Source organism: Bubalus bubalis, chromosome 6 (assembly GCF_019923935.1).
Source record: "Bubalus bubalis isolate 160015118507 breed Murrah chromosome 6, NDDB_SH_1, whole genome shotgun sequence".
NCBI lineage: Eukaryota > Metazoa > Chordata > Mammalia > Artiodactyla > Bovidae > Bubalus > Bubalus bubalis.
The window spans coordinates 26076386-26095458 of NC_059162.1; positions in this window are offsets into that span (position 1 = coordinate 26076386).

Genomic DNA, 19073 nt, shown 5'->3' on the forward strand with positions numbered 1-19073 from the left:
GTATAAAAAAATTAGGCCACATCAATAAAATTATAATTCTTTATATTTCTAGATGAGCCAGATATGTATTAAAATTAAAGGGAGTTTTCATTTCTGTTATTGTGTTAGGTAATTTTTTTAACCTTTATACTTCCTGGAAATACATATGCAAGGAAGGAGAGAGGGAAAGAATTGATGCACCAGAAGATGTGAATAACATTGAAGATTTAAACATGGTACACAGAAATTACTGAGGTGACCCAAGGACTAAAACCAAGGAGGGTCTTGAAATGCAGGAACGGAAAAACCAGACCCTTATCATCTTTCCCTCCCCCATGTTGTAACTATTAACGGATTTCAGGTCCTCCTGAGCAGTATAACCTGTCTCCCCTCCTACCCCATCAGTCAGTTCAGTTCAGTTGCACAGTTGTGTCCAACTCTTTGCGACCCCATGGACTGCAGCACACCAGGCCTCCCTGTCCATCACCAACTCCCAGAGTTTACTCAAACTCATGTCCATCGAGTTGGTGATGCCATCCAACCATCTCATCCTCTGTCGTCCCCTTCTTCTGCCGCCATCAATCTTTCCCAGCATCAGGGTCTTTTCAAATGAGTCAGTTCTTCAAATCAGGTGGCCAAAGTATTGGAGATTCAGCTTCAACATCAGTCCTTCCATGAATATTCAGGACTGATTTCCTTTAGGATGGATTGGTTGGATCGCCATGCAGCCCAAGGGACACTCAAGAGTCTTCTCCAACACCACAGTTCAAAAGCATCAATTCTTCGGTGCTCAGCTTTCTTTATAGTCCAACTTTCACATCCATACATGAATACTGGAAAAACTATAGCCTTGACTACCCCATAGGGAAAAGGTATTTGCCTTACTCTTCCTCCACCCAGTATATGTGCCTCATCCAGTCAGCAAATGACCCACAAGACCCCTACTCCTTATACCCTGGGTATAAAAGTGGGCTAAGGACCCTGTTCAAGGTCGGTTCTTCCTTGAGCTGGCCCACTGTTCTAACAGCATTTCCCACTCTAATAAACTTTATTTCCTTCTCATTCTGTCTCATGTCTGGAAATTCTCTTCCAACCCACGCCTGGACCATGACATTTTTGGTGACCTGTACAGGGAACTTGGGGTCTCTTCCCCCACCTCTTCACTTCTCCTTTTTCACAGGGACCCTCTGAGAACAGGCAAGTGCTGTGGAAGCAACTGAGGAACTCTGGCCAGGGTTACCCTCTGCTGTGTTCCAAAGGCCCCACTGCTCACCAGTAGCTGCCGTCTGAATGGCTGAGGGTCTCGCCTTTCAACTTCTTTCCAACTGAGGACTAGGCAAACCAATATTGTGTGGGCACAGGTCAGGTACTGAAAATCCATTAGGGCGCCTGCCACATGAAGACTCCCGTGTGAGGATGAGGGGGACACGGAACAGATCAGGCCACAAGAGCATCTGCCCCTAGCAAGACAACTTCTGAACACCGTATCAGTGTTGAAGCAAGACAGACCATTTTCCCCTGGCCACCGCCTCCCCAGTAGGATTGTAAGGCAGATTCCTCAGCCTTCTTCCTTATCCCTTTCACTTCTTTCCCTTTCCATCCGGATTGATTTACAGGAGCCTAGGTGTTGCCTCTGAGCCGTCCCAAGAGTGCCTTCCATGTTTCAGGGAATCCCGGAATGGTGAGTCACCTGGTTGCTCCCAGGAATCTCTGTCTTTCTCTGCCTGGGTCACATGATGTCTTAGTCACATGGTTCTCAGAGGTCACATCTCACTGTTGGACGTGACTGTTGGGACGGTTGCCCGTTTTTGTGCCATTGGTTGCACAGAGATGTCCCTGAGACAAAAAGGGATGCCTTTTTGCCAGTCGGTGACTCTCAGTATCCCCATTCTATGGCATATAGGCTAAGGATGGGTTCAGGTATGTCTCAGGAGACTCTCTCAGACTCACTCCTTGGCTACATTCTCAGAAACTGGAATATTTTGACCCTGCAAAAGGCTTGGCCCCAATACAAACTGGGGGACCCAAAAAACATGGCCTCTCAATGGCACACTAGCTTTTGCCAAAAGCAGGGAAAGGACTCAGAATTTCCTTATGTTCAGTCCTTCATGGCCCTCAGTCAGAATCTGGATTTCAGGAACTCATGCCGCATGTGTCTTTCTGTTGCCTCCCTATCTCCTGTCCCCCTCTATCTCTCCCCATCAGATTTCCCAGATGACCTCTACTTCATCTTTCATATCCACATGACCTCTAGGAAAGAATTCTAAGGTTCCCTTTTGTTTCAAAAGCCTGAGGGATCAAAAAACTCTCCTAACATTCTAAAGAATTCCCTTCTAACTACTCCTGTTTCTCAGAGTGGAGATGGACCAAGCTTCCCCCACTCCTGCAAATTCCCTTAACCCTTCCATCTTCTGATGGAACAAAGACCTCACTTCTCAACCAGAGGGACAATCCAAGATTTTTATCAGCTGATCTGCCCCTGATATCAGAGTCAATTTGAGCACTATTTGGTCTATATTTTAGCTATGAAACTATGACTACAGAAAGGAAAGATGACTTTTTGACACAGGATGGCCATGATATTCTTTAGATTCCAGAGAAAACTGGTTAAAATGAATTTTTTTTCTTGGAAACTGCAAAACTGGTTCTTTTTGCATATGCAATTAAAAACAACTAGCTTGTTAAAAGGCCTGCCTAGGGAAATGTTTGAAGTTAACCCTTTCCATGTCCTTGAAATACACAGCCCACTTTGCCTGAGACCTCAGCCTTGGACAAATTAGAACTTCAAAAAAAAAAAAAAAAAGCGGGGGGGGGGGGGTGGGGAGGGAATCAAAGAGACATTTTAAATCTCAAGCAGAAAACTATGAAATCTCTGCCTGTCTGTCTGGATTTATATATGTTTCAGTGTGTATCTTTTTTTTTTTTATAATATTGCTGAAGTTGTAGATGAGCACTAATTTAATTGGCCTAAAGAAAAGTAAGCACTTACAAATCAGACAATTCTAAATACAAGAGAAATTAACTTATATGAATTTCAAATTTATGTAAACTGGGAAATATTCAATATTAAATATCTAATATTAATGTTGTTTGCTAATCTAATGTAGACATGTCTAAGAATCATTAACATTAAGCATATATTTTCATTGTGCCTAGGTTTATCATAAGTTAAATATTGTTAAACTGTTATATCTGTTACAAGTTTGTCAGCAAGGAAACTAATTCTAGTGAAGAAACTTTAAAAATATATATAAATGAGATAAGAGCTTTTAGATAAACTATTAAGAATAATTATACTTTAGAAATATCTGCCTAAAACAGTCTCTCTAGATATTGGTAACCTGAATTTCAAGGGTTGTGCTAAACTAAGCGATGGAAGTTTATTGAATAGCTAGGTCACTTCAAAATAAAATAAGATTCTGAAACATTCATTACTGAATACTAACTTCCTCTTACAGAGAAACTAGAGATTTTGGACTATTAATGAATAATGTTTGATGCCATCCTGAGATGTTCTCTAGAATTTTTTTTAGAAATTATCACTGGTAATTATGTTCACCAATCTATAGAATGCTCATATAAAGGTAAGTTCTTGGTTGCTTAAGGAAAGTTGGATGTGTGTTTTCAGTAAAGAAGGTATGAGGAATAAAATTACATTTTATGGAGGGAAAAGAAAGTAGGTCTGACATACAGGTGACTATTTCAGGATGGGAGAATGAAGTAATGGGTACAGAAAGTGATAAGAAGGTTTTATGGAAAGTGAACCCCAAGAGAAGAGTTTTGTGCATAAATAAAAGTTTTCTTGAGATGTTGAACTGCCTTTGATAATGGATTTTAAGTTTCTTTACCTCAGAAGTGATCTGTTCTGTTTACCTTTGAAATCTTTGTTACTTTGGTTAAGTGAATATATTGTTTCACAGTGATCTATATGATTCTATCTGACTGAGTGTTATAAACCCTTTTGATACTTATCAACAAAGCTTCCTAAATAACTTGACTTCTAGCTAACTTTGGGATGCTTCAGAGGGTCCCTGAGACATCCCAAAGTGCATGGGTTCATTGGACATGTTAAATTATATGCAAAGTACTATTGAAGGGTGATAAATCTTCTCAGGTTATACTGTATGATATTACTAATATGGGCTTCCCTGGTAGCTCAAATGGTAAAGTGTCTGCCTACAATGTGGGAGACCCAGGTTCGATCCCTGGGTAGACATCCTAAAATTCTGTGGAATTCATATAGATCTGATATGCTCTGATAAAATGTGGTCAATTATAATTCTAGTTATCATATTAAAGTGCTACTTTGTCAATTGCAATTTAATCAGATTTTAAACATGCCTTGTATGGTTTCACTCCGATGCCTTTGCAAGAATACTGCTGCTGCTGCTGCTAAGCCGCTTCAGTCGTGTCAGATTCTGCGCAACCCCATAGATGGCAGCCCACCAGGCTCCCCCGTCCCGGGGATTCTCCAGGCAAGAACATTGACTTCAAGATTATTGGAAAAGACGTTTCTAAGATTAACTGATACACAAATTTTGTTTGTTTGTTATCCAGTAAACTGGTAACAGACTGGAATTTAGTCTGCTGCTGCTGCTGCTAAGTCACTTCAGTCATGTCCAACTCTTACTCTCTATGTTAAGAGAACAAAGTTTTCTTAGAATGCAGCTTTCTTTGCCTTTAAGTGATTTCTATTTGTTTTTTTAAAGTCTTTTGTTACTTTGGTAAAGTAAATAACCATTATTTAAGATTATGTTACATGTAAAAGCTCCTTCTGCTTCTATAAAAAATAAACCCTCACTGTTAGACTTTTGCTATTCTGATGTCCTTAAACTATGACAAGTCTACTCCTAAACTGAGGAATTAAAAATGGGTAAACAATAGCTGTAAGTCATAGAGTCAGGGCTTTGGGAAATCCAAGACGGCCACTTGGATTTTCCCGGCTCCCTGACAAACCTCATTTTTATTTGATGGGTTAAAGCCTTCCCTGACTACAGGGTTAATGCCCTCACAATGACAAAAAAATTATATATCACTTAATATTAAGTTCTAATTTTGTTAATTAAGGTCTATGTTTACTATGACTCATTTTTGAGATAGTTCCTTGTTTTTATGTTATATTGCTAAAAGGTTTAATTAATTAAGTTATTAAAAAGGACACTATAAGTTTGTTTCTAAAGCTTATCTCAATAACCAATCTTTGGATAAAGGTCAGATGCTCCATGATGTACAAGCAGGAGATTCATACCTGGCTATAATCATTTAACTAAGTCAGATGACCTGGGGTATACTGGGCTATACCTGATGAAAGTTCCTGACTTAAATTCTTCCTTGTGACCTTACTAATAACTGCTAGCTATATTATTTTCTATGTCACTTGTTTCAGAGGATTGTTTCTTACCTTACTGCATATGAGATCAATGATTGTGACAATTTAACTCTAGATATGGGAAGAAGAACAAGAGGGAATATTTTCCTGGACCAAGAGGCTAGTAAGACAGGTATGGTCCAGAGACTTTTCTACTTTGCAAGGTCTGGTCTAGTAATAGCACACTGAGTGGCCTGTCAATGGAATCTTTGTTAGACCTGTGAATGAGCCTTCCCAGCACCACGGGACACAACGGCCATGAAATGCCCCCAAAGCTTGGTCAAATATGTGGCTATAAACGGACCCTGCTGACTTGCAGACACCTGGCACTTGCCAGCTGTCTCTACAAAGATTACATCATGACCACTGCAAGCTGCTGAGCTTCAACACCCCCTGAAAGGAGTTCAGGGTGGAGATCAGAAATAAGGCACTCTGCTCTGGGAAAAACCCAGAAGAATTGGCTTTCAGATAGTCAGATGTTTTCAGGTAAAGATTTTATGAGCCCAAATTCTTGCATCTTCTTACACCTAGAGAGACACTAATGTCACGAACCACCGTCTGGTCCTGGCTCTCCTGACTTGCCCCTGAGCAGCTTTTCTGCTTCTATTAATCTTTGGGCCATGTACACATTCTGTTGTTTTTGAGACTGCATCCAAGTACTGCATTTCGGACTCTTTTGTTGACTATGATGGCTACTCCATTTCTTCTCAGGGATTCTTGCCCACAGTAGTACATATAATGGTTATCTGAGTAAGAGTCACCCATTCCAGTCCATTTTAGTTTGCTGAGTCCCTGATGCAGGGATGGGGGCACTGAGTGTAGCAGTACATGCATGGGATCTTTTGAAGGAGGTCACCATTATCTTCATTACCTCCACCATAGTTTGGCCCCAGGTAAATAGCAGGGTGGTAAGTAAAACACAGGTAAGAAGAGGTGGCAAGAATACATAGAAGAACTGTACAAAAAAGATCTTCATGACCCAGAAAATCATGACGGTGTGATCACTCACCTAGAGCCAGACATCCTAGAATGTGAAGTCAAGTGGACCTTAGGAAGCATCACTACGGACAAAGCTAGTGGAGGTGATGGAATTCCAGTGGAGCTATTTCAAATCCTAAAAGATGATGCTGTAAAAGTGCTACACTCAATATGCCAGCAAATTTGGAAAACCCAGCAGTGGTCATGGGACTGGAAAAGGTCAGTTTTCATTCCAATCCCAAAGAAAGGCAATGCCAAGAATGCTCAAACTACTGCATAATTGCACTCATCTCACACGCTAGTAAAGTAATGCTCAAAATGCCAGGCTTCAGCAATACGTGAACCGTGAACTTCCAGATGTTCAAGCTGGTTTTAGAAAAGGCAGAGGAACCAGAGATCAAATTGCCAACATCTGCTAGATCATTGAAAAAGCAAGAGAGTTCCAGAAAACCATCTATTTCTGCTTTATTGATTATGCCTTTGACTGTGTGGTGGAGAAGGAAATGGCAACCCACTCCAGTATTCTTGCCTGGAGAATCCCAGGGACAGGGGAGCCTGGTGGGCTGCTGTCTATGGGGTTGCACAGAGTCGGACACGACTGAAGCGAGTTAGCAGCAGCAGCAGTTGACTGTGTGGATCACAATAAACTGTGGAAAATTCTGAAAGAGATGGGCATATCAGACCACCTGACCTGCCTCCTGAGAAATCTGTATGCAAGTCAAGAAGCAACAGCTAGAACTGGACATGGAACAACAGACTGGTTTCAAATAAGAAAAGGAGTATGTCAAGGCTGTATATTGTTACCGAGCTTATTTAACTTATATGCAGAATACATCATGAGAAATTCTGGGCTGGATAAAGCACAAGCTGGAATCAAGATTGCTGGGAGAAATATCAATAATCTCAGATATGCAGATGACACCACCCTTATGGCAGAAAGTAAAGAAGAACTAAAGATCCTTTTGATGAACATGAAAGAGGAGAGTGAAAATGTTGGCTTAAAGTTCAACATCCAGAAAACTAAAATCATGGCATCTGGTCCTATCACTTCATGGCAAATAGATGGGGAAACAGTGGCTGACTTTATTTTTCTGGACTCCAAAATTACTGCAGATGGTGATTGCAGCCATGAAATTAAAAGATGCTTACTCCTTGGAAGGAAAGTTATAACCAACCTAGACAGCATCTTAAAAAGCAGAGACATTACTTTGCCAACAAAGGTCTGTCTGGTCAAAGCTATAGTTTTTCCAATATTCGTGTATGGATATGAGAGTTGGACTTTAAAGAAAGCTGAGCGCTGAAGAATTGATGCTTTTGAACTGTGGTGTTGGAGAAGACTCTTGAGAGTCCCTTGGACTGCAAGGAGATCCAACCAGTCCATCCTAAAGGAGATCAGTCCTGAGTGTTCATTGGAAGAGCTGATGGTGAAGCTGAAATTCCAATACTTTGGCCACCTGATGCAAAGGGCTGACTCATTTGGAAAGACCCTGATGCTGGGAAAGATTGAGGGCAGGAGGAAAAGGGGGTGACAGAGAATGAGATGGTTGGATGGCATCACCGACTCAAGGGACAAGAGTCTGAGTAAACTCCGGGAGTTGGTGATGGACAGGGAGGCCTGGTGTGCTGCGGTTCAGGGGGTTGCAAAGAGTTGGAAATGACTGAGTGACTCAACTGAACTGAACTGAAATAGCAGGGAGGGAACAGAGCTCCACCCTTCAACAGAAAAATCTAGATTAAAAATTTACTAAGCATGGCCCCACCCATCATAAAAAGACCCAGTCTTTTATGGGAGAGACTCAGTCAGTCTCTCCCATCAGGAAGTTTCCATAAGCTATCCTTTTCCATCAGAGGGCAAACAGTCTGAAAACCACAATCACAGAAAACTAACCAATCTAATGACATGGACCATAGCCTTGTCTAACTCAATGAAACTATGAGCCATGTTGTGTAGGGCCACCCAAGATGGACGGGATATGGTGAGAGTTCTAACAAACTGTGGTCCATTGTAGAAGGGAATGGCAAACCACTTCAGTATTCTTGCCTTGAGAACCCTATGAAAAGTATGAAAAGTCAAAATGATAGAACACTGAAAGATGAACTCCCCAGGTCGGTAGGTGCCCAATATGCTACTGGAGATCAGTGGAGAAATAACTCCAGAAAGAATGAAGAGATGGAGCCAAAGCAAAAACAACACCCACTTGTGGATGTAACTGGTGATGGAAGCATGGTCCGATGCTGTAAAGAGCAATATTGCATAGGAACCTGGAATGATAAGTCCATGAATCAAGGCAAGTTGGAAGTGGTCAAACAGAAGATGGCAAGAGTGAACATCAACATTTTAGGAATCAACGAACTATAATGGACTGGAATGGGTGAATTTAACTTAGATGACCATTATATCTACTACTGTGGGCAAGAATCCCTTAGAAGAAATGGAGTAGCCATCACAGTCAGCAAAAGAGTCTGAAAGGCAGTACTTGGATGCACTCTCAAAAACGACGGAATGATCTCTGTTCGTTTCCAAGGCAAACCATTCAATATCACAGTAATCCAAGTCTATGCCCCAACCAGTAATGCTAAAGAAGCTGATGTTGAATGGGTCTATCAAGACCTACAAGACCTTTTAGAACTAACACCTAAAAAAATGTCCTTTTCATTATAGGGGACTGGAATGCAAAAGTAGGAAGTCAAGAAACACCTGGAATAACAGGCAAATTTGGCCTTGGAGCACAGAATGAAGCAGGGCAAAGGCTAATAGAGTTGTGCCAAGAGAACACACTGGTCATAGCAAACATCCTCATCCAACAACACAAGAGAAGACTCTACACATGGACATCACAAGATAGTCAACAGTGAAATCAGATTGATTATATTCTTTGCAGCCAAAGATGGAGAAGCTGTATATAGTCAGCAAAAACAAGACCAGGAGCTGACTGGCTCAGATCATGAACTCCATATTGCCAAATTCTGACTTAAATTGAAGAAAGTAGGGAAAACCACTAGACCATTCAGGTATGACCTAAATAAAATACGTTATGATTATACAGTGGAAGTGAGAAATAGATTTAAAGGACTAGATATGATAGACAGAGTGCCTGATGAACTATGGACAGAGGTTTGTGACATTGTACAGGAGACAGGGATCAAGACCATCCCCAGAAAAAGAAGTGCGAAAAAGCAAAATGGCTGTCTGAGGAGAATCTGTGAAAAGGAGAAATGAAAAGCAAAGGAGAAAAGGAAAGATATTCCCATTTGAATGCAGAGTTCCAAAGAATAGCAAGGAGAGATAAGAACGCCTTCCTCAGTGATCAGTACAAAGAAATAGAGGAAAACAATAGAATGGGAAAGACTAAAGATCTCTTCAAGAAAATTAGAGCTACCAAGGGAAGATTTCATGCAGAGATGGGCTCAATAAAGGACAGAAATGGTGTAGCCCTAACAGAAGCAGAAGACATTAAGAAGAGGTGGCAAGAATACACAGAAGAACTGTACAAAAAATAATTTTCATGACCCAGATAATCCTGATGGTGTAATCACTCACTTAGAGCAAGACATCCTAGAATGTGAAGTCAAGTGGACCTTAGAAAGCATCACTACGAACAAAGCTAGTGGAGGTGATGGAATTCCAGTTGAGCTATTTCAAATCCTAAAAGATGATGCTGTGAAAGTGCTGCATTCAATATGCCAGCAAATTTGGAAAACTCAGCAGTGGCCAAGGGACTGGAAAGGTCAGTTTTCATTCCAATTCCAAAGAAAGGCAATGCCAAAGAATGCTCAAACTATTACACAATTGCACTCATCTCACACACTGGCAAAGTAATGCTCAAAATTCTCCAAGACATGTGTCAACAGTATGGAACTGTGAACTTCCAGATGTCCAAGCTGGTTTTAGAAAAGGCAGAGGAACCAGAGATCAAATTGCCAACATCTGCTGGATCATCGAGAAAGCAAGAGAGTTCCAGAAAAACATCTATTTCTGCTTTATTGACTATGCCAAAGCCTTTGACTGTGTGGATCACAATAAACTGTGGAAAATTCTGAAAGAGATGGGCATATCAGACCACCTGACCTGCCTCCTGAGAAATCTGTATGCAAGTCAAGAAGCAACAGCTAGAACTGGACATGGAACAACAGACTGGTTCCAAATAGGAAAAGGAGTATGTCGAGGCTGTTGTTACCGTGCTTATTTAACTTATATGCAGAGTACATCATGAGAAACGCTGGGCTGGATGAAGCACAAGCTAGAATTAAGATTGCCGGGAGAAATATCAATAACCTCAGATATGCAGATGACACCATCTTTCTGGCAGAACGTGAAGAAGAACTAAAGAGCCTCCTGATGAAAGTGAAAGAGGAGAGTGAAAAAGTTGGCTTAAAGCTCAACATTCAGAAAACTAAGATCATGGCATCCAGTCCCATCACTTCATGGCAAAAGATGGGGAAACAGTAGAAACAGTGGCAGGCTTTATATTTTGGGGCTTCAAAATCACTGCAGATGGTGATTGCAGCCATGAAATTAAAAGACACTTACTCCTTGGGAGGAAAGTTATAACCCTAGACAGCATATTAGAAAGCAGAGACATTACTTTGCCAACAAAGTTCTTCGTTGGCATTACTTTGCCTCTAGTCAAGGCTATGGTTTTTTCCACTATTCATGTATGGATGTTAAAATTGGACTATAAAGAAAGCTGAGCACCGAAGAATTGATGCTTTTGAACTATGGTGTTGGACAAGACTCTTGAGAGTCCCTTGGTCTGCAAGAAGATCCAGCCAGTCCATCCTAAAGGAGATCAGTCAGACTCCAATACCTTGGCCACCTGATGCTAAGGGCTGACTCATTTGAAAAGACACTGATGCTGGGAAAGATTGAAGTTGGGAGGAGAAGGGGACAACAAAGGATGAGATGGTTGGATGGCATCACTGACTCAATGGGCATGAGCTTGAGTAAACTCCGGGAGTTGGTGATGGACAGCGAAGCCTGGCATGCTGCAGTCCATGGAGTCGCAAAGAGTCAGACATGACTGAGCAACTGAATTGAACTGAACATTTAACTTTCTTGTTAAATTTGTTTCTTCTAGAATACAATAAATCTCCAAATGGTAGTACAACAAGGATATTCCCTGACCAACACTTAGAGGATGCTGAAACAAGTCACCTTATCATTCCATGGACTCTCATCTCCCTCCTTAAATGCACCCTGAGAGAGCAGGCAAAGGGAATCCAGAGCCCCACGATGCCCCTGTACAGCTTGATGAAGCCAGAGTGGTCATTGCCCCCTTTCCCCTGAGACTGGATTCTCAAATGCCTGAGAAGGGAAAGAATTAGTTAAATATGAGCAGGATATCAAGAGGGGCAAAAAATTTGGCCCTAAAAATAAAGAGAGGGAGGAAAGTGGTGACCCAAGGACTAAAAAGCGGTATTACCTGTCTCCCTTCCTACCACATGGGGAGAAGGTATTTGCCTTACTCTTCCCCCACCCAGTATACATGCCTCATCCAATCAGCAAGTGACCCGCAAGACCGCTATCCCACTCCTTGTACCCTGGGTATAAAAGTGGACTAAGGACCCTGTTCAAGATCAGTTCTCCCTTGAGCTACCCTGCTGTTCTAACAGCATCTCCCATTCTAATAAACTTAATTTTCCTCTCCCTCTGTCTCATGTCTGGAAATTCTTTTCCACCCGTGCCCAGACCACAACAATTACTACTACCTCTACAACTACATCAAGATTTGAAGATAGGATCAGAATCTGACAGGACAAAAACTAATTGTGTCATTCTCACAATAGCAATATTAATCATTATATTAATAAGTAATGGCAAAGAACCTGAAAAAAGTCTTTAGTACTTTCTTTTATTTTTCAGGAAAATATGTACAGTGTCCCCATAAGACATTGACTATCTGATTTTTATGAATCGGAGAAAAATGAAGACACCTCAAATGGCTGTCTTGCTTTTTTATACAAAATTGTTCTATGCATCTAACTTGAAATTCTTTCCTGTCTTAACTTCTCTACCAGGGATTCCTATAGGCCAAGGGGAAAATGATAGTCACAGGATCTCCTGGGTATCAGGTTCATTTAGGTTGATGTAACAAGAGAAGTGGAAATTCCTCATAGAGATAAATGCAGAGCTGGGGAGAAACCATTAACCCCAAGCAATCAAACTGAGTACTGCACAAATATAGAAAAAAGAACACCAGAGAGCAATCTAAATAAAACCTGGAGGGAAGATGGACCAAAGGGCATAGAGCTGCGAGTCAATTATGGGTAAGAGACATAGAAGTCCCAAGTTGTTACTCTCCAAAAATGAGATGGGTTTCTTGGCAAGACTATGGCACAGCAAAGGTAGGGAACTATGTTTATTTCTAATGAAATAACCAAATAGTCTGGGAGCATTTAAATCCCAAGATTTCACTGAAGCATTCATTCATTCAACTAATTTTACTACTATTATCATTATCCTCACCATTACTGATGTCAAGCATTCTTCACGTTTTTCTTTTAACCAGAGAGATTAATGACTCCCATCTTATTAACCAATTCCATGGGTTCTCAATTCTAGCTGTAGGTCATAATTACTGATAGAGGTGATTTTAATCTGCAAGGCCCTCCTTCCCTGAACCACTAAATGAGAATTGCTTGAGGGCAGGACATGGTCAGGTAATGTACCCTAAAACACTTCCCTGGAACAAAAGTCTTTTGTAGCATCCCTGCTGTTACTGAGTCCAAGCTTGGTCTGCTACGACAGGGCAATAAAATCAGAGATGAGATATTAAGGGAAGGAATACAACTTTATTTGGAAAGCAGGTTGACTGAGATGATGGCAGACTAATGTCTCAAAATAGCCATCTTGTTTGGGTCTGTATGCTGGGGAAGAGTTGAGGAAGTAAAGTAAAAAGGCCATTATCTTGCAAATATCTCCTGGAATGGCCAGCCTCAGGGAGGGGATGTGTTCATCTCTTCTTTCTTGCAGCCATTCACAGGTGGGCAGGGTCAGATTATCTCCCTGTGAGCTGAACAAAAGCACTTTTAGTTTAACAGTCAGCCAGAAGGACAGGGTTCACTGAGGCAAGGCATTATGTATGATTATAATAAGAAAAGGAATGAAAAGCAAAGGTTAAAGTCAAAGAAACAGATCCAACAAGGAGTCAGAATTGGCTCTTTCCTACAACACTGCCATCCACCTTAGACTGAGGATTTCTGGAGTTCCTGAGGATGAGCCAGGATTCCAGTTGGGTGAAAAAGACACCCTCTTGCAGACACCCTTCACTTCTGAGGAGCCAAGTTTTGGGTGGTTACTGCTGCTCTGAAAGTACAAGTTTTACAAATGCCCTATTGTTTGATGAAGGTGTAGGGTGTATGAGTCAAAAGCATTCAGGGTGGGGTGGGTGGTGGAAATTTATTTACAAGATTGCCTGTAAATGATTTTATTCTATATATTTCCAGAGAATAAACCCATGGTTTATCTTCCAGAATTTATACAGCAAACACTCCAAAACATTTGAGGAGGGAACATTTGAGGAGGGATCTAGCTATTGATGGTTTGGGTTTCCCTGGTGGCTCAGACAGTAAAGAATCCACCTGCAATGTGGGAGACCTGGGTTTGATCCCTGGGTTGGGATGATCCCCAGGAGGAGGGCATGGCATCCCACTCCAGTATTGATGGTTTCGAACTCTGCCACTTGCTACTGTGAAACTTGGAGCAGGCTACTTGACTTCTCTGATCCTCAGGAAAGTCAAGCTAAGATTACTTCCTTGTAGGTTCTTGCAATGACTAAAGGATAGAGCATAAGAAAAGCAGCTGGCATAATGCTCAGACCAAAGTTAATATTGATAGTTAATACGCATTTAGAAAAGCAGCACAGCCAAGTACGCCCAAGCTTTTTATTTTCCTAATTTTGTCTCTTTCCTTATTTAATAAAAATGGATGTTACAACCATAATCGTCACCATCAAAACCCCAGAAAACAGGGGAGACAGGATGAAAGGTCAGAGGTTACTGCTCTGCAATTCTCTCAGGTAGACACTTAATGAATTCTGATTAATTAATATTCATTAAACAACTTGTAGAGACCAGGTACAGCATAAAGGGAAAATGGCCAACTGAGAGCTCAGCCTACTTTCATACCAGCTCCTCTGCACAGAAATTAATCCAACACAAAATCAACATTTGCAGAACTCAAGTATAAGACATAATTTAAAGCTCAGCTGAATTTGTCTCTCTTCCCTATTCGAGAATCTGGGGTCAGGGACAAAAGAATCATCAATCACACATCAGATGTCATTTGAAAAATCTGCGTCTGTTTTGATTTTTTTTTTTAATAATGCATCATTATTTATTTATTCAGTTTTCCCCCATTTTTATTGAGTGATAATTGACACTCATCACTGCGTAAGTTTAAGGTATATGGTATAATGGTTTGACTAATGAATGTTGCAAATCCATCTTGCCTTTGATAATAATATCTAGCATTTAATGAGTGCTTACTACAGACCATTCTGATATGTTCTCTCTTATAACTATCAGAACACGGTTATTTCCATGTTAGAGATAAGGAAACTCAGGGCCGCTGTTGAAAGTGTAGAGGTTTAGAAATGTGTCCCAGATTGTTTGGTTAATAAGAACCAGCCTGTCCCCACCCCACCACCCCCACCCTGCCTCCACACACACACACACAGCCTAGACTCGTACCTACTGCACTGGACTGCCCCATCAGAAACTAGCCTTCTCCCCAACTGGCCGGGCAGGTCTGGTCCCCATTTTGATTTCCCATCTCATTCTGGTGTCTGTCTTCCTGAGGCTGAGCTCTTCTGGTCCCTGAGGTTAGTAATCTCCCTCTTAGTCTGACAAATCTGTCTGATATTTACTGCAGGTTCATGACACATCTGAATTGTAGGGAGGCTGGCCCTTGCCCTTCCCATGGTGAAGAGAATGCTGTGATTTCATGGCAGGATTCCAAGGGGATAACTCGTCTCTCTGCTTATTTATTTAGGCAAGCAGTCTCCAGCATGCTTCCCTACTGAGGGGACACAGCCACTCAGGCAGATAAAAGAGTCTATTAACCAACAGCATGAGCTCTAGGGGAGAAAGAGTGCCAGGAATAAGGCGGGTTGTTAGGGACATGCATTCACTGAGTCAGCGCTACAAGAGTGTGGACTATAGTTGGTAGCAAGCTGCCACTTCCATTACATTTGCACTGGGTGTCTTTCTCACTTAGAGGCCCAGTGACTCCTGAGCTCCCTCCAGCAGACGAAAGTTGCTCCGGGCTTCACATTGCACATGAAGAATATTCTATTTTGCAAAAAGTTCTAATTTAGTCTTAATTAAGAGATCTCAAAATATCATAACAACCACATTTCATCATGTCTCACCTGAATCATGCTTATAGGATACTTTTGTCTATAATAACTACATTATAATTTATAAAGCTTTTATGCATTTGACTTGCTATTTTCAAAAACAAGATTAACGTGGCTTATTCTCTAAGTGTCAACCACTTACGACCCACGCTCAACCCTCACCTCACCCCACCGCCATCCAGTCTGTTAGGATTAGGGTTAGGGTTAGGGTTAACCCCCTCACTGATAGGAAGATGAAGAATGGTCATTTAATATTTTTGAGAAAATTCTCTAAGCCACATTTTTGTACTGATTCTGCATGTGGACTGTTTCTTTGCTAAGAAAAACCTCTTTTCATTCCTATGCTACGTTGCCTTGGTTCTGTTTCCTAGAATGAGCAGGAGGAAACTGAATAAAAAATCACTGTGTTTCCCATTTTCATCTTTCTGCACGAGGTTAGTGGTGATGAGAACTGCTTCTCAAAGCAATTGCATCTGTGGCAGTTGGCCAGAGTCTGAGACTGTCCCTGGCTGGCCTCAAGGTAGTCACCAATGCAGTGAGCCGCGGCCAAGACCTTTCTTGATTTAGCTGCTATTCCAGAGAGAACACCCACACAAGCAAGGATCACAGCAAAGGCACTGGCAGTAGTTTTTCTTTCTTTTTTTTTTTTTTGAGAAAAGAGGATAGCAGGTGTGGGAATAGGGATGCAGAGATTGAGGATTTGAAACACAGATTTTTAACTTTTTTTCCCCAGAATTTCACAGCATTAAAGTAGGCAGATAGGTTGATATTGCTGAATCCAAAAGGTAATAAAAGAGTGCCCTCACCCTCTCTTACACACATACCCACCTCCCTCCAACTATTTCTGTTCAAGTTTTTGCTTTCACTTTGGAGGAGTATTTTCTTACATGTGTGTGTGCCACCTTAGTCACCGACTCTTTGAGACACCATGGACCGTGGCCCACCAGGCTCCTCTGTCCATGGGATTTTCCAGGCAAGAATACTGGAGTGGGTTGCCACGCCCTCCTCTAGGGGATCTTCCCAACCCAGGGATCAAACCTGCATCTTTTATATCTCCTGTATTGCAGGCAGATTCTTTACTGCCTAGTGCCACCTGGGAAGCCCCAGGTGTGTAAATTTTCTTACAGCAAGTCAGTTCAGTCCAGTCTCTTGGTCGTGTCTGACCCTTTGTGACCCCGTGGACTGCAGCATACCAGATTTCCCTGTCCAGCACCAACTCCCAGAGCTTACTCAAACTCATGTCCATCAAATCAGTGATGCCGTCCAACCATCTCATCCTCTGTTGTCCTCTTATCCTCCTGCCTTCAATCTTTCCTAGCATCAGGGTCTTTTCCAGTGAATCAGTTCTTCACATCAGGTGGCCAAAGTATTGGAGTTTCAGCTTCAGCATCAGTCCTTCCAATGAATATTCAGGACTGATTTCCTTTAGGATTGACTAGTTGGATCTCCTTGCAGACCAAGGGACTCTCAAGAGTCTTCTTCAACACCACAATTCAAAAGCATCAATTCTTCGGTGCTCGGCCTTCTTCACAGTCCAACTCTCACATCCATACATGACCACAGGAAAAACCATAGCCTTGACTAGACGGACCTTTGTTGGCAAAGTAATATCTCTGCTTTTCAATATGTTATCCAAGGAGCAAGCGTCTTTTAATTTCATGGCTTCAGTCACCATCTGCAATGATTTTGAAGCCCAAGAAAATAAAGTCTGGTCACAGTTTCCATTGTTTCCCCATCTATTTGCCATGAAGTGATGGGGCCAGATGCCCATGATCTTAGTTTTCTGAATGTTGAGCTTTAAGCCAACTTTTTCACTCTCCTCTTGCACTTTCATCAAGAGGCTCTTTAGTTCTTCTTCGCTTTCTGCCATAAGTATGGTGTCGTCTGCACAGCTGAGGTTATTGATATTTCTTCCATCAATCTTGATTCCAGCTTGTGCTTCATCCAGCCTGGCATTTCACATGATGTACTCTGCATATAAGTAAAATAAACAGGGTGACAATACACAGCCTTGATGTACTCCTTTCCCGATTTGGAACCAGTCTGTTGTTCCATGCCCAGTTCTGTTACGGCAGGTGTATAAATCCAATTACGAAACACTGCCCGTTTCTCTAACCCACAGTGAGGCTATCTCCATACTAAAACAACAACAACAACAAATGTGACTGTTGTTTTGATTTCCCCTGTAGGTATATTAAAATTAGTTACTGAATTTCCTATTCTCTAAATTGTTTAATGGCAAGTGTTTGGGGGAGTCTTTATAAAAACAAACTTCATTTAGCAAAGCTGTAAGCCTCTAATTGAAGTAAATCTAACTTTCCTAAAGTGATTAAATATAAGTGAGTCCGGAAGTTTGACTTAACCTATTTGAAATTCTTGTCTGTTCACAAAGTATATATAAATCTTTATGGAATGACCTATTAACTGCTTGCTGCTGGGACCAAGCTATGGACTTTGTTTCCATTATAAAATAAGGTTACTCTGCTTTTGGCAAAAAATGGATGTAGCTGCTTTGATAATTAAAATCTACAGAGTCTTGAAGTGATGATATTTTTAAACTTCTAGAAAACAATGTGGAAGCTGTAAAATGACAAAAGGAGAAGGGATCAGAGTTCCCTACTACAGCTCATCAAATTTATGTTGGTAATAGGGTATTGATGTCATTCTTTAAAAAGGAATGTCAAGAAGTTTTTTTTTAAACTTTAAATCCAAATCCTGAACCACTTCTTGTCTGTTTCACTACCAACGGGCACTCCAAGAGCGTACTACCTAGGAGGGTATGGTTTAAGTGTCTTCAGCTTTCTATGAAGCGTGCTTGTGCTCAGTTGTTCAGTCGTGTGTGACTCTTTGTGACCCTCTGGACCATAGCCCACCATTCTCTCCTCTGTCTGTGGAATTTCCCAGGCAAGAATACTGGAGTGGATTGCCATTTCCTCCTCCAGGGGATCTTCCCGACCCAGGGATTGAGCCCACATCTCCAGCATCTCCTGCGTGGCCAGGCAGATTCTTTATCACTGAGCTGCCTGTGGAAGCCCTTTGTATGAAGAGTTCTACTAAAAAAAATTCAAGGATGCTGCAAGTCAAAGAGTCGACAGTCAAAGGGAATCAACCTGGCCCTTAACATGGGGGTTTTACCCATAGAGAGACCTACTACTTGCAAGCTTTTAGGCTCCAACCTGCTCTAGGAAAAACTCTTTCCTGACTTTTTTCTGCTGCAGTTCAGAGTAGGTGCTTCTGGCTCCAGTATGAAAACACCATCTGGAGAGGCAGTACCTAGAATTGAGATCAAACAAATGTCTTATTCCTCGTGAGGTTCCAGTGGTCCCATGAACTAGAGTTGTTGTTTTTTGTTGTTGTTGTTTTTGTTTTTAGTTTTTGGCAGTACAGTG